Below are 14899 nucleotides of genomic sequence, written 5' to 3'. Positions count from 1 at the left end.
AGACCCCAAATCAGGTTTTGCAGGTTCCTTGTTCAGATTTATGTAGCTGCCTGAGGTCTAAGAAACCCGATGCATATTCTTCCTGAAAAAAACAAAACAAAACAAAACAAAACAAAAACTGGTAGTGTGACCTTGGGTCAGTAATTTTCTCACTCTGGGATTCAGTTTTCTCATCTGAAAATAAAGAGCTTGGAGTAAAAAGAAATCCTCATTTTTAGACTCAGGACTCCTTTATACTCTTAAAAATATTGAGAATCTTCAAAGAGCTTATGTTTATATAGCTTTAATTTCTAATATAATCAACTATCCTAGTACTCTGGTGAAAATTGCTTTGATCTTAGATGAAAGGGTCTCAGGGAGGGAGCCCCAGTGGTTCCAGAATCATAATTTGAGAATCTTGGAATAGAAGACTTCTGGGGCCCCTTCAAACCCTGAAATCTAGGATCTCATGCTTTTGTCTTAGTTTTTTGAACCTCGGTTTCCCTCTATAACTGAGGTAGGAAGTATAGCAACCACTTCAGAAGCAATCCCATCTCTGATCAGTCTAAAAGCTTTGAACTGCTCCTTTTTTCTTCTATAATGCTTTACCATTCCTTAAACCACCTGGTAACCTCCCACTTCCAGGAACTCATGTATCACAACCAGACTAAGTTTAGACACCAATAGACTTAAATCGAATTCCTCAGTAGCAGAGATCACAGCCACTATAATTGATGACCAAGTAATAGTCTGATTCATGAAGCTGTCCATTGTGAACATTAGCTTGTCTTCAGTCTGTAATTGTGTCATACGTTTAATCTATGGTTATTATTACGTAGACGTTTGTTGCAGTTGTTGAGTTATTTTAATCACGTCTGACTCTTAATGATCCCTTCTTGGGGTATTCTTGGAAAAACTATCGCCATTTCCTTCTCTAGTTCATTTTACAGACGAGGAAACTGAGGTAAAGAGGGATAAGTGATTTGTCCAAGATCACATGATTGCTAAGTATCTTAGGCAAGATTTGAACTCAAGAGTCTTCCTCACTCCAGGTCCAGCACTCTATGCATTATGGTACCACCCAATGGATAATGTGGGCATACCATACTTACTGTTGATACCTGAACATAAGATTGGGAAAAAGAGCATTTCCAGAGGCAGTTGATTCCAGGAGCGATGTTTGAACTGCTTGATTACTCAAGTTTTTCTACTGGGAATCCTGCTATCAAGGTGGGCTTTGGTCATTCCACATTAGGAGTTTTATTCCAAAATGGTATTTGCTGGGGAGACTTTCCATCATCCCCGCTAAAAGACACAGTCCTGTCTCCTGTGGAAAGTGTTCTACCCAGAACAGTCACAAGCCTGGAGTTCAGAAATAGCATTTGGTATTCTGGTTAATTTATTTTCTAAATGTTCCATTCCGGAGTGGTTGAAACTTTTGACCTTGATGCTGATTATGATTAGCATAGCAATCACTCTCGTATAATTAAAAGGCAGACTGGAAATTTCTTTGGTTTGCTTATTAATTCCCTTCCAATCTTGCTCGAAAAAATAGGGAGTAAAGTGTTGTAGGAGCTTCAAGTGATTCAGTGGCACTGTTTCTCAGAATTAAGAACCCGACTTCCCTTCCTTCCAAAGCTGCCCGGTTGATGTCCTGCTGCTTCTGTCAGGGCATGGTGCTCCCTGGAAGCAGAAGGGGGACTCACCATTCTCTTCTATCTCCCATGGTGGCAAGGTGAGGCTATGAGGACGTACAGCCCTTCCAATTAGTAATGGGAATTGTAATCATTGTGTTTGTGTGGATTTTCTCCCCACTCCAATGAGGGAGGCAGGGACTCATACTGATTAAGGCAAGGAGAACATTTTCCTGAGGTTAGATTATGAGTGAGTGTTCCTACCAGCACTCAGAAGACTCAGATGTCCAAGTCCTGGTCACATTGCCCAGCTTCTGGTTCTCTCTAGTGGCATTTGTTTTCCCATCAGAGAGCTGGCCATCCATCAGGAGATGTGTTGTTTCATTAATATGCCATAGCAGTTACAATGACAAATGGCTCATCTCCAGAATGCACATTAGGGTTAAATTTTAGCTTTGTGGTGTACAGGAATACTTAGGACTTTCAAACTCTTGCTCATTCTTTATCTTCCCTTCCCCTCTCCTGCTCCATGAAAATTGTTATCTCTCTATTCAAAGGATCTGGGCTCAGCATCCATCTCTGATTGTTATTTGTGTGACCCTTGGCAAATCAATTAGCTCCCTGGTCCTCAGTTTCCTTATTTGTAAAATAAAGATACTAGATTAGAGGACCTCTTTGAAGATCAAATTCTATGCTGTAATCAAGCTCAGTAGTGGCAAACTCAAATAGAAGCCAGGCTAGAAATCCATAAATAAGAGTCCCTGTGGGGAGTATGTTAACTTAGTTTTAAGATGTAATGTTATCTCTGACTTACGGTGTCTTCATTCATTCATTTATGTATCTATCTATCTATCTATTCATTCATTCATCCATCCATCCATCCATCTACCTATCCATCCATTCATTTACTTACTTTTTCATTCATTCATTTATTTGCTGAGGCAATTGGGGTTAAGTGACTTTCCCAGGGTCACATAGCAAAGAAGTGTTAAGTGTCTGAGGTCAAATTTGAACTCAGGTCCTCCTGACTTCAGGGCTGGTGCTCTATCCACTGCACCACCTAGCTGCCCCTGTTTTTATTTATTTTGTTAAACATTTCCCAATTACAATTGTTACCTGTTTCAGGCAGGCCAGCATGCCGTCTCTATCTAGAATCTTCTGGTCCTATGATGCCATGACCTTTCAGGCTCACTGGGTGATCTAATGAGCAGAAAGATCTGGCAGATTCAAGTAGAAAGACCTGAATTCAAATCCTGCCTCAGATATTTACTAATTGGGTAACCAGGGCTAGTCAAATTTTCTTCTGAGTCTTAATTTCCTCATTTGTAAAGTGGAGATAATAATAGCACTTATCTCTCAGGGTTGCTATGAAATATATCACATTAAGCCAGAATATACAGAAAATATACAGAAAAAAAAGGATATAACATACAAGGAAAAAATTTAAAGGATATACCAAAAAGCTACAGAAAAAAATGATATAACACATAGGGAAAAATTAAAGGATATAACATATAGAAAAAAGGATATATCTGATGGACGTGGCTCTCTTCCACAGTGAGACGATTCAGACCACTTCCAATGGTCTTATGTTGAAGAGAGCCATCTACACCCAGAGAGAGGACTGTGGGAACTGAGTATGGTTAGCAATATAGCATTTTCACTCTTCTTATTGTTTGCTTGCATCTTGTTTTCTTTCTCATTTTTTCTGGTTTGATTTGATTTTTCTTGTGCAACAAGATAATTTTATAAATATGTTTGCATATATTGAATTTAACATATACTTATACCATGTTTAACAAATATTGAACTACTTGCCATGTAGAGGAGGGGGTGGGGGAAAAGGAGAAAAATTGGAACAAAAGAATTTGCAAGTATTAATTTTAAAGAATTATCCATGTCTATGTTTTAAAAAATAAAAAGTTTTAATAAATTTAACAAAAGAAAAGAGATATAACATGCAGGGGAAAATTAGAGGATATAACATACAGAAGACATACAGAAAAAAGGATATAGCATACAGGGAAAAAAATTAAAAGATATAACATACAGAAAACATACAGAAAAAAAGGATATAACTTACTTGGAAAAAATTAAAGGATATAACATACAGAAAAACCTTAAGGAGCTGTATAAATGCCATTATCAACATCATTGATAATTGATCAAATATATAAAGGACCTCAAAACATCTTCTACAACTGATGGCTGCATGAGATTCTCTTTTACAAATAGAGTGATAGGTTCATGGATCAAGGGCCAGAATGTGAACTGGAATCCTTCGATTGTAAATCACATGACTTGATAAGCATTCACTTAGGTATTGGTTAAAGAGTGGCAGCAGATGGTAGAAAAGAGTGCCACTATTCTCTAAGGCAGTTCCTCTGCTTTGGGATGTCTCTCACTGTTAAGAAGCTTTCTCTTATACCTCTTTGCATCTTCCAAGAGCTGCCCTTAGTTCGGGTATCCAGGGACGAAAAGAAGAGTCTGATTGTTTTTCCATGCACAGATCTTCAAATTCTTAAACATCTCTTTAAGTGATTTTTATATGTCATGATCTTAAAACATTTCTCTTGTCTCTCTTGAGATTATAAATGCCTTTGCTAAACTCTAGCACCCAGAAGTGAGCAAAATATTTCAGATGTGTTCTGACTGAGGAAATATTCATCGGGATAGTCAACCGCCTATTCTTGAACATATTGCCTCACTTAATGTACCAGAAATATCATTAGCTTTTTTGAGGGGCGGGGAAGGGAATGCAATATGACATCTCTGACTCATGGAACTTGTAGCCCATTAACACACACACACATATACACACACATACACACACATATACAGACATATACACACACACATACACCACACCATACCACACAAAAACTCAGATCATTTTATTTTACATATGTTTGTTATCTAGGTCCTGAATTTCATCTGTAAATATCCTTTGGATAATTTGGGTCTTTCTGCAAGCTTTTGTCCCCTACACCACTTTTGGCTCTTTTATGAGGGAATTCTGCTTATATTCTTCTGTCTCCCCACCTTTATTATGTGTGTAAATGAGCTTGCACTCTACACTGGTGCTGTCCCTTGATCGGGATGCCTCTCCTGGAAGACCTCTTAAACTAGCCTCTTTAAGGAATTCCTGCGATATCCATAAAACACCCTTTTGAGAAAGGTATAAGTTTTGTCAGTTCCATCCTAGGACCAAAGAAGGCCACTTGATATGGGGCAGGAGGGAAGGAAACAAAACTTCATTTAGCACCTATTATGTTCTAAGAAGTATGCTAAATGCTTTAATCTCCTTTGATCCTTAAAACAACCCAGGGAGGTAGGTGCTAGTATTATTCTCCCATTTTACAGTTGAAGAAACTGAGACAGACATATTAAGTGAGTTATTTTGACTTACTTAGTGAATGTCTGAGGCTGAATTTGAGCTCAGGTCTTCCTGACTCCAAACTCAGCAGCCAATGCACCATTAACTGCCTTGATGATTTCAAGTTACATGGAGCAGAACCAAGACTTAGACCTAGGTTTCTCATCCCCAAAGCTCCCTGGTGCTCCTTCAGTCCCAGAGCCAAGTTTTTAACATCCAGATGCATAACTAAACATTTCATCAAGTCAAGAATCAGGAGATCTTATTCTGGCACTGACTTTCCCACTTATTTAACTGTGTGACTTTAAGTGAGTCCCTTTCCAACTTTGTCAAATAACAGGCAGTAAGAGATGGTCCCTGAGAATCACAGAATCATAAAATTTCAGAGGCTGAAGGGGCCTTAGCAACCATTAAGTTCAACCCAGGCTGGGAAAATGTATAAAATATATTATATTTTGTATATATTAGTGTGTGTGTGTTTGTGTGTAATATATATATATACTAGTATAAAGCACCTCCCAGTGTTATCCAGCCTCTCCTCGAAGATCTCTAGTGCTGAGAAATGTGCTGAGGCAGCTTATTTTACTTATGAATAGCCCTAAATTGTTAGGATTTTTTTCCTTGAGTAAAAAAAATAAACAACCTTACCTTTGTTTCTATCACTTCATCACTGTTCCTGATTACTGATGATAGAGTACTCTCTGAGTACTCTAGGAGGAACTCTGAGATGATAGAGTAAGTCTAAATCCCAAGATCATAAATGTAGAGCCTGAAGAGCGTTTTGGAAGCTAAGCAGAACAGTGGCTAGAACAGTGAGTCTGGAGTCGGGAAGATTCTTCCCGAGTTCAAATCTGACTTCAGACACTTACTAGCTGTGTGACCCCTAGCAAGTCATTTAATCCTGTCTGCCTCAATTTGCTCATCTGTCAAATGACCCAGAGAAGGAGAAGGCCAACCATTCCAACAAGCTTGCCAGGAAAATAGCAAATGGGGTTCTGAAGAGCCAGATACACTCACTTTGTAGATGAAAAAACAGACCCAAAGGGGACAGAGACCTGTCCCAAAGTCCCAGCAGGGATAAGAGGCCGAGCCGAAATTGGAACTCAGTTCTTCTCACTCCCAATCAGCGCCTTTTCCCCAGAAGCCCAGTTGCCTCATCTATTATTTGCAGCAAAGATTTTACGGACATACCTCCTCTGTGAATGGAGCAGAGAGGGAATATGTTAAATCAAGGGCAGTATCAGACTGCTCACATCAGTCTCCTTCTGATTTCGATTCCTGTGATTCCAAGTTATGCCAGTTCAATGGATCATGTGGAGAAAAGATTACATACAGCCCCAGGCCATAAACTGTATTTCTGAGATGAGTGGCGCTGCGGGCTTCTGACCTTCATGAGCTTTTTCTCAGTCCACCTGCATTTTGAAGATATTACAAATCTAAGCGCAGGCAGCTGTTATTCCAAAAAAGCACCGACTTCCTTAACTGCTGTTGCAGGACAAGCTCTTACTCCAAAGGCAAGAGACAGGAAGTCATATAGCAAATGGTAAATTAGGTGCATTTGAAATAGCATTTGAATTATCAAAGGAGTCTTGGACTGCAGATAGCCATCAACCACCAACTATCTTCCCCAAACAGGCAAGGCAAATTCTCAAGGGCCTGGCAGGTCGGCTGAGTTCCCTGGGACTAAGAAAAATTCTCTTCAATCCCACAAATCTCAGTGCCAAGGTGATTGGCACCTGGCCACTGGCTGAGCTCTCTCACAGGGTCCCATCCTAGCATTTATCCATGGGCAGGTCTTTCTCTAGGTCTGTTTCAGAATTTGAATCTTTTGTTTGAGTCAGTTGACAACAGTGGATAGAAAGCTGCCCTTAGAGTTAGATGGTGGTGGGAGTAAGCATTTAGATAGTACCTACTTTAATTTGATGCTCACAGCAACCCTGAAAGGTAACGATGTTATTATTCTCCTTTTTACAGTGGAGGAAACTGAGGTAAACAAAGGTTAAGTGATTTGTCCAAAGTCCCATAGCTATTAAGTTCCTATAGCTGGATTTAATTTGGGTTATCCAGGTCCAATGCTCAATCCATGACACTACCCAGCTGCCTCAAGAAAGAGTAGAGTTTAAGTTCTACTTTTGAAACAGAGGGGATGTGTGACTCTGGGTGAGTTATTTCATTTTTTAGTACCCTAGACACCTCTCTAAATTATAGGGGAGGTGCCAATCTATTTCTGTGGATAGAATTACCTCACTGGGAATTCCCCATATTGATGAAATCAGAAACCCAGTCCCCAAAAGCTATGGCTCCAGCAATTTGTGGGAAATGGTGGTTTTAATAGTAAATACTGATAATAATAATACCCAATCTGGCAACCTGCAGAGCCCCCAAAGCCCTAAGGGATTGACTAGATAAAGAAAAAAGAAAATAGAATGGAAGAGATGGAGATGGAAGGTAGGGGACAAAGGAAGAAAGCAAAAGGAGAAAACAAGGAGCCCCATTTCTATTAGGTTCTGTGGATTCAGGTTAAGCTTAATGTCCCATGATTTTCAGGCTCTTCCCTTCTGTTGCAAATCAGGACCACATGTAGTCTTCTCCAGTCCGGGAATGCTTCCTCCATTTCCTTGAGCTCCCCAAACATCACTGATAGGACATCAGCAATCACTCACCAGGTGTGTGTGTGTGTGTGTGTGTGTGCAAATGTGTTTCTCTGTGCATTTATGTCTATGTGTTTGTACATGTGTGTTTCTCTGTGTGTTATATATGTGTGTGTATTTCCCAGGATCTTAAGATATATTCCTTTTTTATTTCTTAAGGAGGTATTAACTACTGCTTTGCACTGCCCTCCACACAATAGGCATCTTCTAAGTGCTTGTTCCCTCTCTCTCACCTCACGTGACTTCAAATCAAGGCAGCTGGGTATTCTCAGATTGTCACTTTCTTAATATTAGGCTTCAAGTCCCCATTAAGTATTTTATCATTTTATTCTGCCCTTTGCAGCTCCTGGGTCATTTTCCTTAGGGGAGAACTAAAAACCCTAAGAACACAGGAATTAAGTAACATTGTCTCCTCTGTTTTCAGTTATCATTCTACTAATGCTGACCAATACTCCTTCCCCTTCTTGATCTCCCAAATCTTCCCTATATACATGAGAAAATGGAGATTCTGGAAAGGAAAGGGCCTTTATAAAGATCAAACAGCAAATACTAGAATTATCAATCATAGGGCCATCAATTTGTAACTAAAAGAAACTCTGGCAGCTCACTCCCTAATTTTGCAGATGAGGAAATGAAGTCCCAGGAAATGAACAAGACTTGTGTCTGTCAAGGGCAAACGTGCCCTGTCTATGATATGCTGCTGTACTATCTGTCCGAGACTCAAACAGCAAGTCTTTACTTAGCTCTACTAGGGGCCAGCCATTGTGGGGGTAAAGAATTCTAATCTCTACTCATGGGCTCTTACATTCTAATGTATCTATGACAACTTAAATGGGCTACCATGACCCCCTAACCAACTACAGCCAAGTCACAGATATGTGAAACACCCCTATATTGTTAAATTCTGGACCACTAAGAAAGCCATGCCACACTTGTCTCTATTGGTTCCCCCCATGGGTCTCCATGAGTATCTGTGAGTATTCTTGTTCCCTGAAAGGATTGGAAATCAGTAAAGGTAAGAATTATTGGAATCCATTGAGTTGAATACATGCTGTTATAGGATGCTGTAAACAATTAAAATGAATGGAAGACAAATTCAATAACTTCGCTTACTATAAGCCATTAATGCAGGTCATCGGTGATCGGACCCCAGACCTCTGTTCTGCTTCTTCGACTTTGTCTTATGATCGTTGTTGTCTTTAGATCTCGGCCTCAAAAGCTATTTCCAGAAAGCGCCATTATAAATAACTTTCAATTATCTGTGTTAGTAAAGGGGAGTGATTAAACAAATGGATAAACAAATTGAGGTTCGTGATTGTAATGAAATATTACCGTGCTGTAAGAAATAGCAAACATAATAACGGCAGAGAAGCATGGGAAGATTTAAATAAACTGATACAAACTGAAGCAAGAGGAACCAGGGAATAACATACACAATAGCTATAACAATAGAAATGGAAGGAACAGAAACTGCAAGACAATTGATAATAAAAAATTGTGAAATTATGAAGGCAAATTTGGGTCTACAGAAGATATATGAGAAACTATTTCCTTACCCTTCTGCCCTTTTGCATAACTGGGAGGCCAATGGACATGGAGCATGGCGTAAAACATCTATGTATATGTTCATATATATATATTATATATATAAATACACAAATACATATATAATTAGTGTGTTAATTGCTTTGCTGGTTTTTCTTCTCTTTTCTTTCTCCTTACAAATTCTGCTTTATAATGGATAGCTCTCTGGAAAATAAAGGGGAAAGGATACCATGTCCCTGATGCTGTGCTCAGTGCTGGGTATACAAATACAAAAGCAAAGCAGTCTTTGACATCAAGGTTCTCATATTCTCATAGAGGGAGAAAGCATATATGGGGTAGTGGTGGTTAGGGAGCAAAATTTTAGCCTAGGGAGGAAGAAGAATAGTAACAGAGCCACAGGAAAACAAAAATGATGTCCTCTTTTCAATATCAGTGGCCAAATGGATGAGATTTTGATTCTATCAGAAAACTGGTGGATGATGTAGTCTAGTAGTCTCGAAGCTGGAGAATAAGTTTCAGCTCTATTTTTTAAATTGACCAGGGTCAAAGAGGTAGTATGGTGAGGGGCAGTGAGAAGCAGTTGGGCCACAGACTATTTTGACCTTCTTGCTTATGATCCAGTTGCAAAAATCATTAAAGTGATTTAGCATTCTCTTTTACAATTGCTCAAAGACGAGACTTGGCTCTTAATACCTCCCCAGATCCATGATTTCCTTTAGTGAGATGTCTAGATGGAATAATGGAAAAGCCCTAAATTTAAGATTCAGAAAAGCATCTACTAAAGGCCCACCATAGATGCTACCATACATACATATGTCACCTGCAAGTCACTTAACAATCCTGGAAAAAAAAATCCCTTAATAATCCAGCCTTATTTTCCTTATCTGTAAAGTGGGGATAACTAGAGCTTGCTGAGAAAGTTTATCCAGAGTATCAAATAAGAGAATATATGTAGAACTTTGTTATTTATTTACCCTACTATTTCAAAGTAAGACATTATTCTTCCTCTCTCTGCTCATTCATGTCTCCACTTCTCCATACCTCTCACAGCATGTGAGTTTTTGCATGCTTTCCCATAAATCCTTAATAGAGATCTAACCCCTCTATCAGAAGACTTCATCTTCCTGTTCTCTGTCTTTGCTGCTCCAAGTTACTACTTGAGTATCTCTTATCTTATTCTCCACACAACATTGGCCCATCCCTTTTTCCCATCATTCAGCCGATCTATCTGATCAGACATGTCATTATCATCACAAACAATACAAGTTGTACATTGTTTATGTGGTCTATGAATTTTCCCATTGCTCTTTACAACTTAACACCTTCCTTTGCAATTTAGAGTCTTGCCGAAAGCACTAGGATGTTGATACTTGTCCAGAGTCATACAGTACATGTCAGAAATGGGGTTTGAACCCAGATTTTCTTGACTTCTACTCTAGTTCATTATCTCCTATGCCAAATATGCCAAACAAAGTGACACAAACAATTATCCATGTCTCATAATATGTCTCATTCCACATATATGTTCTATCACCTCTGTGATAAAAGGAAAAGGGTTGTTTTGCTATCACTCCTCTGAAGTCATGATTGATTAATAATAGAGTTCTAAAGTCTGTCAGCATCAGTTTTCTTTATATCATACAAAACAACTTCCCCAAAATAATCTGTCCTGTTCTTGTATTACTAAACTCTAGACTCAGCCCATTGTCTACCTGCTATGTAGCTATCCCAGATATACTCAGTGATGGATTTTTCCTTCCTTCCTATACTCAGTGATGAATTTTCCTTCCTCCCTCCCTTCCTTCTTCCCTCCTTTCCTCCCTCCCTCCCTTCCTCTCTTCCTCCTTTCCTTCCTTCCTTCCTTCCTTCCTTCCTTCCTTCCTTCCTTCCTTCCTTCCTTCCTTCCTCCCTCCCTCCCTCCCTTCCTTTCTCCCTCATTTCCTTCCTCCCTCCCTCCCTCACTTCCTTCCTTCCTTCTTTTCACAATTAGGGTTAAGTGACTTGCCCAAGGTCACACAGATAGGAAGTATTAAGTGTGATTTGAGATCAGATTTGAACTCAGGCCCTCCTGACTTCAGGGCTGGTGCTCTATCCACTGCACCACCTAGCTGCCCCCAGTGATGAATTTTTCAATGGGTTGTCTACCTAACTGCATATGCTACACTCTGCGCAATAAGTACCTTTCATCTACTTTGTTTCTTCAGTGTGGGTAGTTTCAATCTTTTTCATTGTTCTGTATTTCACTGAGAAGATATTTATGGTCAGCCATTTAATGCCTATGACTAGGAACATCTCTGAACAGGTATATCTTCATTGCCAAGAGGGAATTCATCTTTGGTTTGAATTTTACATTGGAAATCTATGAAAATCCACATCTACCTCGCCACTTAATAATTTCCTTAATGTCAATTTTCAGCAGACTTTTCCCCTGTATGATTGTCTCCCTAGTAAGATCTACCTGAAAATTGTACAATTGGACTGTCCATGTTAGACACATTTTGCCTGAGGGAAACTTCAAGAATGCTTCTTTTCCTACCTCATCACATGCTGCTTTCCTAGTACATCAGTCATAAATATAATAGAAGCTTCTATTGTCTATAATTTTCAATAGATGGTGTGATGAGGTTCAGCACTAAAAAACTGTTTGAGAGAGTCTGCCTGCTCCTTGCCCATGCATTCACTTGAGATGCATCTGGGGACGACATTTGCTATGATGGTTATTGTTATCATTCTGAATAGACAGCATTTGTAGAGCTCTTTATAATTCACTCAGTGGTTAACTAACGACAGCCCTGGGAGCCAGTGTAAGTATTTTTTGTCCTTTTTTTTTTTTAATTTAATAGCCTTTTATTTACATGATATATACATGGGTAATTTTACAGCATTAACAATTGCCAAACCTCTTGTTCCAATTTTTCACCTCTTACCCCCCCCCCTCCCCTAGATGGCAGGATGACCAGTAGATGTTAAATATATTAAAATATAAATTAGATACACAATAAGTATACCCGACCAAAAAGTTATTTTGCTGTAGAAAAAGAATCAGACTCTGAAATATTGTACAATTAGCTTGTGAAGGAAATCAAAAATGCAGGTGTGCATAAATATAGGGATTGGGAATTCAATGTAATGATTTTTAGTCATCTCCCAGAGTTCTTTTTCTGGGCATAGCTAGTTCAGTTCATTACTGCTCCATTAGAAATGATTTGGTTGATCTCATTGCTGAGGATGGCCTGGTCCATCAGAGCTGGTCATCATATAGTATTGTTGTTGAAGTATATAATGATCTCCTGGTCCTGCTCATTTCACTCAGCATCAGTTCATGTAAGTCTCTCCAGGCCTTTCTGAAATTATCCTGTTGGTCATTTCTTACAGAACAGTAATATTCCATAATTTTCATATACCACAATTTATTCAACCATTCTCCAACTTGTCCTTTTCTAAATAAAGAAACTTATGCTTCAAGAGGATGACCAGACACAGCAAGTCATAGAAATAGGATGGAAAGCCAAAGCGTTGTTGAGTCATTTCAGTTGTGTCTTTGTGATATCACATGGGATTTTCTTGGCAAAGATGCTGGAGAGATTTGGCATTTCCTTCTATAGCTCATTTTATACATATGGAAACTGAGGCAAACAAGGTTAAGTAATATATCCAGAGTCACGCAGCTAGTAAGTGTCTGAAGATAGATTTAAACTCAGGAAGATGAGTCTTCCTTACTCCAAGACCAGTTCTCTATCTACTGACTCATGTAGCTACCCCTGGTATGATAATTCTTAACTAAGGAAACATAAACTAATTCCAACAAAATAGATTAAATCATATTCTATTATTTGTACATATTCATATTAATTAAATTACTGAGTTTCTTTCTTCCGTATATTTTCTATATTCCAAAAAAAAAAAAAATGGAATTCTATGGAACATCCCTGGATACGGCACTTGAGAGCCTGCTCTACTGAATACTAGTATTAGGAGACCATCTTGACCTTCTCTCATGACCTGAGTAGGGTCAGTCAATCACAATTACCATCAGCTGTGAGTTCTCTTAACCTCATCAACAAAGCCCATTTCCATTTGGATTCCCAGAGTTTAATATATTCCAATTCTTCTTTTCTCATTGACATTGAATTCTGTTTGATGAAAATTAAAAAGCATGCTTTCTAAATCAGAGCTTCTTAAACTTTTTCTACTCAAGACCCTTTCTGCTCAAGAAATTTTTACATGACTCTGGGTATATAGTTATATAAAATAGGTATACAAACCAAACATTTACTGTTAATAAATCATAATTTTCAAGCCCTACATTTAATTATGCAACTCTACGTGGGGTCAAAACTCACAGTTTAAAAAATATCCTAAATTATTATTAAAGATTGTTATTGTTGTTGTTTGTTTCTTATTCTCGAAGAAGACCGACATCAGGGAAGTGATGCCGTGACATGCAAGTGAATTGGATTGCAGTGAGGGAGGGCTGGGCAAAGTCACCCACCTCACTTTCCCCTCCAGAGCCATCTGTGTTCAATGGCAAGATATAGATCAGGATGACTGAAGATGGCCCTGGATGAAAAGGTAGAAGAGAGCTGAAAGAAGAGAGAAAGAGTTTTAAAAAGACATTGAGCATAATGAAAATAAAATGATTCTTCATATGCTGTCCCAATCACTTTCCCAACCAGTAGCTGACGTGAAATTTCTAGTCATCTCTATGAGGCTGGCAGTTGGATGTGGTAGGCCCTGAACATGAGGACATACAACAAATTCTGGGATTACTTCCAAACTGTTAACATAAAAAAACCACTGATTTCATGGCAGATTGCCCCTGCCATTTTGATATAAGATCGACAAATAAAAAATTTTGGAGGGAGGGAAAAAACCCCCAGCAGGGAAGCTCCAAATGAAATTACCCATCCTCATCTGACATGTCTTATTTGTACCCTAAAGAGAAAACAACAACGAACTTTTTAAAATGATGATAAATATGTTTGAATGGAAACAAAGGCTCCAGCAAGCCCTTTAATCATCAAATCAGTACAAACAGCATTAAAATAAATTAGACTTGGAAATGGTAAACCTATGATTATGCAAAAGCTAATTAAATTAATATTGACAGCATTCTAGAGCAAAGTCAAAGGAAAGTAGGCACCTGTTCTCTCCATTACTTTTTTCCCCAGCAGAAGGTAAGACAAACAGAGAGCATAATGACATTTTGGATGGGAACAAATGGAGACAGATGCTGGGGTGGGCCCTAGGCAAAATGAAAAAGTGGATGAGGTTGAATTTTGAAACCTTTATCTCCCTACAGTGACCCTGGCCCTCTCTCCCAATTTAATGGGTGTACAAGGTGACTATATGATGAATCCTATCCCTCCATCCTGACCCTGGGGGTCCATCTGGGTCTCCATTCTATTTATGGGGCCCCATGTGTTAACCAATTCAATTCACTTCAACATGAATCAACCCAGCTAAGCGCCTAGTATGTGTGAGCCACCATTCTAGGCACTAGATATTTGAACCCTGAAGATACAAATTAAATCTTTTCTCAAATAGTGGAAAGCTCACTTATATTTTTTGAAGCTCAGTTTTCTCATCTGTCAAATGATATAATGGTATTCTCCCTACCTTATAAGTTTGTTTTAAGTGATATGCCCTACAAAGCTCAAAATATTGAACTGTGAACTATTTCTTATCATTATTATCAATGTAGAAAGAATTAA

General features: G+C 38.7%; 1 long non-coding RNA gene across 2 annotated transcripts in view; it reads left to right on the top strand.

Moving 5' to 3' along the window:
• The first annotated feature begins 8472 nt into the window (after nucleotides 1-8472).
• LOC116421651 overlaps nucleotides 8473-14899 on the top strand; it is an 83999-nt gene continuing 77572 nt past the window's right edge. For both annotated transcript variants that reach the window (XR_004232127.1, XR_004232129.1), the window contains exon 1: nucleotides 8473-8655. This is a non-coding gene — a long non-coding RNA (uncharacterized LOC116421651). The remainder of the gene's footprint in view (nucleotides 8656-14899) is intronic.

This window comes from Sarcophilus harrisii, chromosome 1 (genome assembly GCF_902635505.1).
Source record: "Sarcophilus harrisii chromosome 1, mSarHar1.11, whole genome shotgun sequence".
Lineage (NCBI taxonomy): Eukaryota > Metazoa > Chordata > Mammalia > Dasyuromorphia > Dasyuridae > Sarcophilus > Sarcophilus harrisii.
Note: the sequence above shows the minus strand (reverse complement) of the source record. Positions and strands in the feature narration are given on the sequence as shown.